Source organism: Silene latifolia, chromosome 1 (assembly GCF_048544455.1).
Source record: "Silene latifolia isolate original U9 population chromosome 1, ASM4854445v1, whole genome shotgun sequence".
Taxonomy (NCBI): domain Eukaryota; kingdom Viridiplantae; phylum Streptophyta; class Magnoliopsida; order Caryophyllales; family Caryophyllaceae; genus Silene; species Silene latifolia.
This window is the reverse complement of record NC_133526.1, coordinates 33,256,773-33,269,275: the sequence shown is the minus strand read 5'-3', so window position 1 is coordinate 33,269,275 and position 12,503 is coordinate 33,256,773. Positions and strand designations below refer to the sequence as shown.

The 12,503-nt window shown below is 37.3% G+C and overlaps 1 non-coding gene across 1 annotated transcript; it reads left to right on the top strand.

The window, feature by feature from the left end:
- On the top strand, positions 1–107 carry LOC141619911 (small nucleolar RNA R71). Its single transcript, XR_012531837.1, has one exon. It is a non-coding gene; the product is annotated as a small nucleolar RNA R71 (small nucleolar RNA).
- Positions 108–12,503: the final 12,396 nt, after the last annotated feature.

The window sequence follows — 12,503 nt, the reverse complement described above, 5'->3', positions numbered from 1 at the left end:
ATTCCATGGTGGGGGCAACTTGCTATCAAATCTTGATAACGGTCCCAAGCCTCACCTAAGGACTCCCCATCCTCTTGTTGGAACGTATGGATCTCGTTGCGGAGCATCGCGGTCTTTGAGGAAGGGTAGTACTTGGCCATAAATGCTTGGGCTAAGTCATCCCAAGTAGTGAAAGTATCCGGTGGGTGAATGTTCAACCACCGGTCCGCTTTGCCCGTCAATGAAAACGGAAACAACATCATTCTCAAGGTGTCTTCGGACACCCCATTCTTCTTCATCATTGAAACTTTCCTCTTAAACTTCCGGAGATGAGCATGGGCATCCTCCTCAAGATGACCTCCAAACAAGTCCTTCTCAACTAACCCGACTTGGGCGGGATGCATTTCAAAGTTGTTTGGGGCCAAGGTGCCAAAATTGATGGGATTACATGAATCATTATGGTTAGGCCGGTTGTGATCTCTAAGAGCCATTTGTGGTGGGTGGTTTGGTTCTTGATGTGGTGGTGTTTGAGGTGGACTATTGTAATTAAGGAAGTTATGAAAGGGGTTCTCTACTAAAGTCTCAATTGTGGTATTTGGTTGAATCGTAGTTGTTGTATCAAAATTTTGTGGGATGTGTGAGTTTGGTTGATCAATGTTTGCTTGGGTGGAATTATTCCTCACTCTTTCAAGAGTCCTAGTCCTCAAGGTCCTAAAAAGCCTCTCGGGGTCGGAGTTGAATGACAATTGGCAAATCGTAAGTCTCCTAGTGTTTTTACACACTAGGGAAAGGCAAAAATCACACACACTCTACAAACAACAATCAACTACTAAAGCAAAATGACAATTGAGACAAGATTAAAGCAAAGACTCTAAATGAAACTAAGCATAACCTAACGCCATCCCCGGCAACGGCGCCATTTGATAGTAGGAAATTTGTCGCGGTTTCCCTATATCAAAACTATTTGTAAAACCCGAAAAAGCGTAGTATTTAGTCGGGGTCGAACTCAAGGACGGCGGGGGTTGCTACAAAGTTCGATTAAGAGTCAAGTTTAATCAAAATTAAAAGTAAAGGTTTTGGTTATAATCACTAGAGCAAAAGATAAACAAGATGATGATAATGAATGCGGTTAATTAAAAGCTAGGGCTTTCGGGGTCATCAATATGGTCTAGGGGCAAACATGAAGATAAAAAAGGGTCAATGGTGAGAGATTAACCTAAGATGAAGAACCAATGTCTTGGGTATCTTAAGGGTGGCTACTAATTTTCATTAAGTATCCCTCCTCTCCTAACATACATCAAGACTCCCAAAAACTTTCATTCTAAGGGAGAATTAAGCAAAAAATGAAGAAAGGCAAAAGCTTTCACTTGAGCAAATCAACAAACACCTTGAGTGCAATGAATAGGAAAGTTAAACAATTTCACCAAAGACCAAAATATTCAAGGAATCATGCCCATAAATCCCATAAAGAATCACCCTAAACCCTAGAAGGGATCTACTCACTCATGTTAAGGGAAACTATGCTAAATAGAGAAGAAAAGCAAACAACACAAGGAGGAGACATAATGAAGGTTGTAACAAAATCAAAAGACAAGGAAAATGTAAACAAATGATAAACAAGTAAAAGAAAGGAGAGAAATTATACCAACAAAAGAAAAGATGGAAGCTTGATTGATTAATAGGAAGGAAAACCCTTCAAAATCCCCAATACAAACTTCAACAAACAAGTGTAAACAATTGACTATTACTAGAACTAACTAATTCTTGCTAAATATTAATAATAATTATTGAAAGATTAGAACTTGATTAAGGGGATATTACAATAAATATGGAATGTTTTTCAGATCTAGGGTTGTGTGCAAAAGGGTTTAAGGAGGGGGTATTTATAGGCTATCATTGGATTAAGGGAGGAAAGAGTGGAAAAGCCCATTTGCGTGTAAAGTGTTCTGTGCGGCGGCGGCGGGCTTGCCGGCCTCCTCTGCGGCAGCGCGTTCTTTCAAAAAGCGAGAAAAATGAAGGTTGGGTAATCCCTGCCCGGTGGGGCGGCTTGCCGAGAGATTTTCTCTTCTTGGGATTTTCTCTCAATTCTTCATGTCAGGTGCCTTCTGCCGGTGGGCCGGCTGCCGGCTACCTGTGCCGGTAGCGCGTCGCTTGAACTTTGGCCAAAAACTTCTTCAAAATTTGACTAAGTATGGGGATTGTGTCCCCTGCCGGTGGGGCATTTGCCGCCTGCAGCAGAGAACACTCTCTTAGCTGGTTTCCTCTTTTTCTCCATGTAGCCACATCCTCTGCCGGTGGGCCGGCTGCCGGCCTGCCGGCAGAGGATTTCTTCTTCAAAATCCTTCATCTCCCTTTTCTTCATGTAAAGGCATTAGGATGCCTTTTCTTGCCCCAATTCCTCCATACTCGACTCGGTTCCTACAAAAGGACACACAAAATGACAAGTACGGGGATCGGGCACAAATGCAAGGAAAGGCACACGAAACCGACTCGTTATGAGCCGGAATGCGTGAAAGAAAGAGGGAAATAAGGTGCAAATAATTCATATATCACTTACCTTATGAAGCGAAGGTTGGAGGACCTGTTCAATATCGATGGATGTATCCATTTGAGAGATTTCTTAATCATATAAAAAGAAAGATTGGCAACAAAGCTCGGGTGGAGGGTTCCATATGCAATTCTTTTTTGTTAGAGGAAATTGCAAATTTCTGTTCCCTATATTTTGAAAGTCACATTGACACAAAAGCGAAAGATTTAGATGTTGGTGTGAATTCCGATGACGACATAGATTCAATGAAATTACCCGAGTTATTCAATGCTGATATGGGAACTACAACTGGGAAATGTATTCATAGGCACTTGAGTCAGAAAGAGTATGAAGATTCTCATTTTTATGTGCTAAGGAATTGTGGAAAATTGTTAGATCCTTATGAAAAGTAAGTTATTATTTCGTCATCACTCAATACATTTTTAATTATCAAATTAGATCAAAATTATAGGTAATACATAATTAAACATTTTCCTGATATATATAGGGAATTTGAGACACATATCAAACTCACATTTCCTGATGTCATGTCCTCTGATAATGTTTGGAGCAAACATGACAAAAATTATCCGAAATGAAGTAAATAATACGTTTGACTCATACTATCATATATCAATCCATTTATTTTGTTTGTCCATATCATTAGTTATGGAGATTATGTATATATATATATATATATATATATATATATATATATATATATATATATAGAGAGAGAGAGAGAGAGAGAGAGAGAGAGAGAGAGAGAGATTGGATTTGGTGATTTTGGTTCTTATGGTGAGTTGTGAGTTGGGGGAATCTCAACCACTAGATTATAGTAGAGATGAGTGGTCAAGATCAAATCTTACATGTCATATAAAAATATTGTCATTTACTTATTTTCTCTTTTTTCTAATGTTACTTTTCCTTTTTACTTTAACTAGTTGTTGCTCCGCGCCCTACCGGGCGCGGTGCCCCAATTTGACTAATCGTCTACCAAACCTCATTAGCAGGCATCGAAGTAGAAACGCAAACCTCATTAGCAGGCATCAAAGTAGAAACGTAAATTGCCTTTCAACTGATAAAAAACATCTGTATAACAAAGTAGCGTAATAAATATATCTATGTACTACAATGCATTAAGTAATATGTTTGTTACTTGAAATTCTGGTGTACTACAAAAAGACCAATTCTCATGTCGCAGGTATTTGAGCTAATATCATAATAAGTGCCATTTAAAACCCAACTATGGTACCACAAATACTTGGCAAATAGAGTATTAATGATATTCATGCTCTGAAATCCAGGAGTAACAAAAACGACTTCTGCAATAGAAACAGCCCCTTCGGGTTATGGATGGCCGCCGAAACCGCCTGCACAGGAATAAAAAAAAGGGAAAACATTTTTTAGTCCAAGTCCTTTTGTGTAGTTGTCTTCATGAAAGCCGTAATGAACCCGGTATAAAGGATCTCCTGTACTTGATCTAACTACAATTCCGTAATAATAACTATGAAGTGGTAATTCTAGCTCCTAAATACAAAATCCACAAAAAAATCATCTATTCTGAACCTCTACCTCCATCCCGTACTCACGTCCACTTAATCAATCACGAAACTCAATATGAATATACAAGACGAACATTGGCGGTATCGATTTTTAGGGGAGAACGGGTTTAAAACCTATCAGTACACTGTGATTATTCAATCGAAATCGTAATCTTTTTACTTCAATTCTATCAAGTGAACACCAAAACCACACATGAAAATAATACCAATAAACTGGAGTTTGGGATTAAGTACCTTAACTGGATTTGAATAGGACTCAAGAGTAGAAACTAATGACTTGTTATCACAACCCTCATCAACTCACACATCTAGCATCCGCTTCTCCCCCGCGAGTCACTCTCAACACCGCCATCTTTAGTTGTGCTACCGCAACCAGCCTCACACCCTCTTTAAGAACTGCCAGAACCCGTCTGCAGCTCTCAGGACGAGTAAACAATAACAACAAAATGTCAACATGAAGCCTTTAAAAGCCCCAAAAATAAGGGTAAACTAATATTAACGATGAAGGGAGAATAGTTACGTCATTAGGGTTTCGGAATTAGGAGTAACATTAACTACATGAAGATATACTGCTTTACGGAGCTTATTGGCTCCTGGAAGGAATGTTGCAACTGTTTGTTTGACTGGTTCAAGATCAACAACTGAATCCACGAGTGCCATACGCTTGTGTTTCAATCCCCTCCCAGCCTCTTCTACAACAGTAGGAAAAAAAAACACACAGAATCAGAATATTTGAGACCAAAACAACTTAAACCTTCTATTAACATCAAAAGTCCATCATCCAACACCACCCGCCACCGCTGGTCGTGCCGTAATGTGTCTTAAGCTTTAAGACACAAAAAATAGTTAAAAAAAAAAAAGTAATGATATATCTTAATAACAGTACTATACAAATAACACTTATAGGAAATATTAGACATTAAAACAAGCAGAAAAAAACTTACAAATGAAGGGGAAAATCTCTCAGCTTAGTTTTTTTCCTTCTTAGGTGCTCCATGGCCGACAACCTGGTATTCGATAACCTTAAACTTTGGCATGGCCACAATTTGAGATCTGGAAAAAATCTGAATGTAGTAAGTAGTCTTTCTGGGAAGTAAAAAAAAAATGTAAAAAACACATCCAAAAATAATTTATTCATTCTTTTCAGATCAAGTTTATCGATAAAGTGAACGCTACGGATCACATCATACACACACCTCACCACCCTCTCCCCTTCAAGCCCACCCCCACAAATCTCCATCCTAAATTACCCCTACCTGGTCGTAAATTTACTAAAACTACCTCTTGTCCTTTCTGAAACCCGCTGCCAATTGTGGCCCTACTACCCCCTCCTCTAGTCCCCCATGAGCAATGATCTAAGAAAACATTTACCAATTTTCATTTCCTCATACCCATTCTTCCTTTTAGTTCATCAATGAATCCATCTTCCAATTTGGTTGTTCGTCATGTTTGGTTCCTTAGGCTAAAGTTCAAGCACCTTCCTTGGATTCCGGTTCTAAAGACAACGGCAACCAGGCCCTTTTATGCCAGGTGAAGTCATAGGCAAGCGGAGCTCGGTTATTACTAACTTGTTTGTTTTGACATGGTACTCTCCCAAGTATATCCTACCATATTATAGGCCCCTCTGAAGCTCCGACTATACCTAATAGGATATATTATAATTAACATGACAAAGCAATAAGCTAACCCATCGGGCTGCATAATGAACTATTCGAATCACTTAAATAATAAGCATCATCGGGACCTAATCCTACCTACCTATTCATAATTTTCTGGCGCATTACAAAACCAAGAGACAAATCCCAGGAACTCTTCAATTTGGGACGTTCATGTGAGTGACGACAAAAGCTCCAAACACCAAATCGTAAGAAATTTTTCAAAATATATATACAACAGGATAAAAATATCCATCAAACTGCAGCCACAAAATCATAATCATAATAATTACTTTATTTCGCAACTAAAAATGTACCAGATATGTGAGAGATTTATTGTCATTGTGTCATGTCAATGCCTCCCGCCCCCTCGCTTCCTATCTCCCATCTGCCTCTATCCATCTCACTTTTCTTCTTACTGTACAAAACATACGTGTCCGTATCTTGTCATCCTAGCACCGTGTAGGACCCGGTATAACTCAAAAAGGCAACACGCAACCTTATCTAAATTCGTGGAGGTTTACAAAACTACATTACAAATCAGTTTTAAAGAATGTTACGACCGTATTTTTTAAGAAACTACACTTGAACAATGTTGACACAACGTCTCTTAAGGCAACAAGTAGCTATTTTCCAGATGATAAGCAGCAAACAATAGACAACTCTCAAAAAAGCAAATAGCTTAATTGGAAATCAACCTCTAAAATGAGACCATGTTTGTGTATAGGCAACAACTCAACATTCATTTAACATGATATACCCGACCTTTAAAGTTTCACTATTTAAAGCTAAAACACAATAACCTTAAACTACAACAACCGGTCTTAAAAGACAAATCAATACGCTACCACATCAAAAACTTTTGTTCCTCAATTGACCATCAAAGCATCTCGGAATTTAACAATTAGACCCAAACCCAAAAACCAAACCCTAAAAATAACAGAAGATCAGAACATTCCATACATAACAAGATGAAACAAGAATTTCAGACACAAGACTTCTAAGAAATCAAAGATAATCTGAATGAAAAAGGCCCATCATCAGTCGTACATTGAAGACCCACTTCATTCAGTTTCAGATAGCCGTGTAGTTATATAAGTTGACCAACACTGCTGACAAGTTCTCTACTCGTCGCCCATTCTACAATCATTGAATTTCTCATACCTGAGTAGAGTAGATTCCACTGCTACCCAAATCAACCATAAAGCTCCATTTAAGAAGTCAATCATAAAAAATCCGTGTGACAATTATCATATCTTTATTTCAGAAAAGGAAAATATAAATTTTGATAAACTACCTGCCACAACGCTTCCTGCGTAATCTCCTCGTGACTACCTATAAGTTACTTGAGTACCTGCGAGTAAAAGTGACAAGAAAGTAAACATCCATAAGTCTCCTTAGAAAGACGGTTAAGAAAGTAAATTCCAAAGATCTTGACAAATAGAAAAGTATTGTATTACAAATTATGGAACATAAACACGATATTAGTCATCTACAGCCCCTTCAAATCAAACATCACCAAACATATACCAATCTACCATGAATACATGTATATCTTAATGTTACGGACACTAAGGCATTTGAGAAGATAAAACCTAGGTTCTTGGTTTATGTCAGGCTTTATTGGTTTACTCTGATATGCACAAATCCTAAACCCCAAATTAGAGTGATAAACTTGAAAGGAATATGAGAGTCCTAGTTTAAGACCTTATGCTTACGTTCACCATCATATCATATAAATAGAAAAGGAATCACCATATCAATTAAGATTCAATTTGATATGGGAAACTTATACGATACGATTCGATGTGGGAAAATTGTGTTGTCGTAAGCGTAGTCATCAATTCAACTAAATATTCGTGATAATCATCCAAAATGTCATTCATCTCCAAACATCATCAAGATCCTACTATGCTAAAACTTAATAATCAATATTTTGAATTCTATTAAAAACAAATCAGAGCTAAATCAAGACCCCAGATCAGAAAACATAAAAGCAGTTAAGTTTATTAATAAAAAAAAACTTTTAAGTATTTAATTCAGTGATTCAACAAGTCTCCTAATACTCAGCAAAACAATAAGCCAAAGATAAAAAGTAAAAGAATTAGATGAAATTCAGAAAGCAATAAGCATAATAATAGGGAAGTTAATAAACCACCAGAGCAGACCTAATTAATCATAAATATCTTTACAAAACCTATATGATTACCAACATCTAGTGCACTAATTAAACCATTTTTTGAACGCAATCAAAGAAAAAATCAAAGTAACAACAATATATCAACAAATAATTTTAATTAACGACCTCGGATTGTAATTCGTACCTTTTAAAACGCAGCTATCTGCATAAAGCAACCAAGTAAACCAGCCGCAGTAGTTCGGAAGTTCAATATATCCGCTCGGGTTGTACTTTGATAGGCTTACCTGAATGAATTTCCTCCCTGAACAGAAAAAGAGAAAAAAAAAACCATCGTGATGCTAGATTTACAGAGGGTGAACCTAAATGAAGTAGTAATTGATGAGGATATTCATCACTAAATGTAAATATGGTAATTAGAATCATATGGGGAAAGGCTAATTTGCCAGTGCTCCTTAATCAGAAGCACGAGATCAGAAAACAAATATCCTCGCTGTAGTATACTTACAGAGAAGTGTACAAGTCTCTAAAATCATAGTCATTCTATGTTTCACTTAGCTTTGAAAGCACTCAAGCAGCATGCAATCATTCACTCGAGCTATAAAGCATCAATACCTAATGCAGAAGTGATTCCATAATCTGATCCAAGACACCTTAAAAAAGGTTCCATCGCTGCGCCAAACCTGCCGCAAAGTAATACACCATCTAATGCCTGATCAGCAGCTGTCGGTCTCTCCCACATGATAATTGGTTTAAGAGCTGCAAACAGGTTTCAAAATGAAATTATAATCAAGAAGCATATAGGTCAGATTTTTTCTATGAATCAAAAGATTTAGCATACTGTACCATTGCACGCATCTGAAGACCAGCTTCAACCCAATCAAGTTCAGTACTCTGGAAAAACTTGGTAGCTGTAAGAGATCTGAAAAGATGTTTATTCTTCTACTTTAGGGGGTCTATGATCCAGTTCATTCAGCACAAAACACTTTGATAGTTTTTGATAGCTGACTCTCACTTTGATGGGGTACGACGGCGGGCTGCAAATTAAAACCAGAGTGATAAGCATCAGAACAGGAAACAAAAACAATACTCATCTCTGCATAGGAAGATATTCATCACTAAATATGAATATGGTAATTAGAATTATATGGGGAAAGGCTAACTTACCCGTGCTCCTTGAACCACTCTGAGCCAAGTGGTATATCTTCAGCACATCATGTTCAACCAGATCTCATATTAAATGGCCTTGGAGCATACAACAATGAAATCCCAGCAGCAATAGTGTCAGTGTATAGCCGTGTGTCAATGAGTAGTGGCTGGTGCAGAAAACACAAGCCATCGAACCAAACCGAGACTAAAATAATAAATAATAAGACGTAACAATGCAACGTAATTTTGTAGAAAACAATTAATTAGGGTTAGAATCAATACCTCGTCTTCTAAGGGCACGCTCCCACTCCCCAGCACGAGGCAATTGCAACCGCAACAATGACAATGTACTATATAAAAGCCATAAAAGGAAGCCCACGGCTTCGCTTAGGAGTCAAAAACCCTAGGAATACAGTAAGAAGGAAGATAACGATAATGAAAATACAAATAAACAAAAGAACAACTTTAGTGGAGAGTCAACTCATGCAAAGGCAATGTTAAATTGGCCTGGAAAGCAACAGTAACTGGGCCGCAAAACATGATAAGAGGTGGTAAAAAACTTGGACTTTAAAGTGACGCAAGAATCAACATAGCAAGTATCAACAAACCTGAAGCTGCTGTTAGTAGAGAAAGTGGTAGAGCACTGAAGTAGAGGGTTGGCCCCGAGTTTGAGCTCTTACTCCGCAGTCGCAAATAACTATAACCACAACAATCTACATATATGTAAAAGAAGTGGAAGGAGGCAACAACGTCGTAATACCTAAGATCAACACTCATAAAATAAAAAGACAAACGAAAAAGAGCTATGTAACCAAATCCACGAGATACAATAACAAACACTATACCTAAATTGTAAAGTGAGCGGAAGCGTCCGCTCTACAGCATTGCAAACACAACACGGGCAAGCTAACAAATATATAAAAGAGAGAAATAAAAGGAAGACAGGAACTCACATTACATCACCTACTGCAGGCAGCGAGCTAAAACCCCGAGGAATACAATAATAGGAGGCGTCCACTGCCACAGCCAACAAACCTGCAATCACAGCATTGTCAATCTAAAAAGCTGAAAATATCGAAAAGCAATAAAAGGAAGATAAGACCCGCAAAACCGCAGCCGCCACATGGACCACTTCAAGAACTGAAAATTCATAAAAGTAGTAAAGGAAAACAGAAGCTATAAAATGGCTCACCTATTGTAGGTGAAGGGGTCAACCCAAAACCCCAGTCAATCCAGAGGCGTAAAAAAAACAGCTAGGTATTTACCAAGAAATGGAAAACAGCCCTGCATGTGAGCATATGCAAACTGTAAGCAACCTAGCTAGAAAACCAACCTCAAAACTGTAAACCATAAGACGGGAATAAGCAAGAGGAACAGCGCTTTAATAAAAATCTAAAACCCAAATAATTAAATAGGGTTACAACCGATACCTCATGTTATGAGGTCAATCTCTAACTCCGTAGCCGAGACAATATAAAAAAACGATGACGACAACCTAGTTAACAAAGCCAGCTCTGATTAGCAACCAGAAACCCCAGGAATATAGCAATAATTATGTAGGGTTAGAACCAATACCTCCCGTTATGAGCTCAACCTCTACCTCAGTAGCGAAGACAATTTAAACCACAACGACAACAACCTATTTATCAAAGCCAGCTCCGATTAGCAACCAAAAACCCCACGAATAAAGCAATGATAGAAATAAAAATGAATTAAAAAAGGAATACAGTAATTAATTAGGGAATGGATTTAATACCAATACCTCCTGATATGAGCTCAATCTCTAACTCTGTAGCCGAGACAATTTAAACCACAACGACAACCACCTAGATATCAAACCCGGTTCCGATTAGCAACCAAAAACCCAGGGAATACAGCAATAATAGCAAAAAGAAATTAAAAAATATAAAAAATTGGCTAAAGTGTAGTGAGTGTAGAGCAAAAATCTCAAAATGAAGAAGACACAAAACCGTAAATTGATGAGAAATAGTAACGAAACGAAATACCTGAGATGGGAAAAGTAATCGTCATCTGAGGATGAAGCAGGGGATGGGGATTGAAAACGATGAGCCTTTGATTGACGCGCGGTGGATTGAGATGAGGTTTGTGGATGGTGAAGCCGTAAAGTAGTTTGGAAAGTGAGCAGCAAGATGAAAAAGGAGGAATGAAAAAAAATGAATGAAACATAGATTAAGTTAAGAAGGGAAGGATGGGATTGAAAGTGAGAGATCAACGATTGACAATGTGCAAGCACTATTCATTGCTACAGTACCGGAAGTTGTCTCTTTTTAAAGAGTAGGGATTTTTTTTCTCTTTTTTTACCTCGTGTTATTATGCTTTGTTTTTTACCACTTTGATTTTTGTCTTCTCTTATGTTTTTCTTTAATTTACTCATTATGTTACCTTTTTTTCTTTTTCTTTTTGTACCGGATTTTTTTTTACTTGAAATTTTTTTTACTCTTATTTTTTTACCTCGTGTTATTATTCTATTATTGTGCTTTTTTTTTACCTAGATTTTTTTTACGACTTTGATTTTTTTCTCTTTTTTTTTTTACCACATGTTATTGTGTTGTTATTGTTATTCCGCTGTTATTGTGATGTTATTCTGCTGTTACTTTGACTTTTTTTACGACTTTGATTTTTTTTTTCTCTTTTTTTTACCAGTGTTATTGTACTGTTATTCTACTGTTATTCTGCTGTTATTGTGATGTTATTCCGGTGTCACTTATTTTTTTTACTACTTTGATTTTTTTTTTTACTACTTTAGGTTTTTTACTCTTTTTTTGCCGCATGTTATTGTGCTGTTATTCTGGTATTATTGTGATGTTATTCCGGTGCTACTTTGATTTTTTTTTCGACCTTGACTTTTTTTTTTTTTTTTACCACGTGTTATTGTGCTGTTATTCTACTGTTATTCTGCTATTATTATGATGTTATTCCGGTGTCACTTTGAATTTTTTTACGACTTTGATTTTTTTTTACCACGTGTTATTGTGCTGTTATTCTACTGTTATTCTGCTGTTATTGTGACGTTATTCCGGTGTCACTTTGATGGAGATCACCAACAGTATTCTCATTCAACAGTGCATTTTGGGCAGTCAAAAATTGTTGAGCTTATATCATATATGGATGCCCTTTTGCCAGTATAATTTATAAATTAAGCCCCAACATTTTTCCTATCCAACCCATGCTAGGAGTAACCCTCAGCACTATGGTCCTGAAGGTTCCAGAAAAACTTTATTTCAGGCGGTGCTTTAAAGCACGAAAACCCACAATCAGTCATTTGAATCTTTCTGAGTGTATTTGGTGACATGTTTATAGTGCTCGTAACTGGGCATAACAAGGAAGTATAACTGTTTCCCAATATCCCTAATCTTAGGATGTAATCTGTCATACACAGTATGAACCTCCCAATACAACAGTAAGCAAGATTTTAACAACCAAAGAAAAGAGCTGTTGTTCGTTGAGTGGTTTGGTCATATGGAAATCCA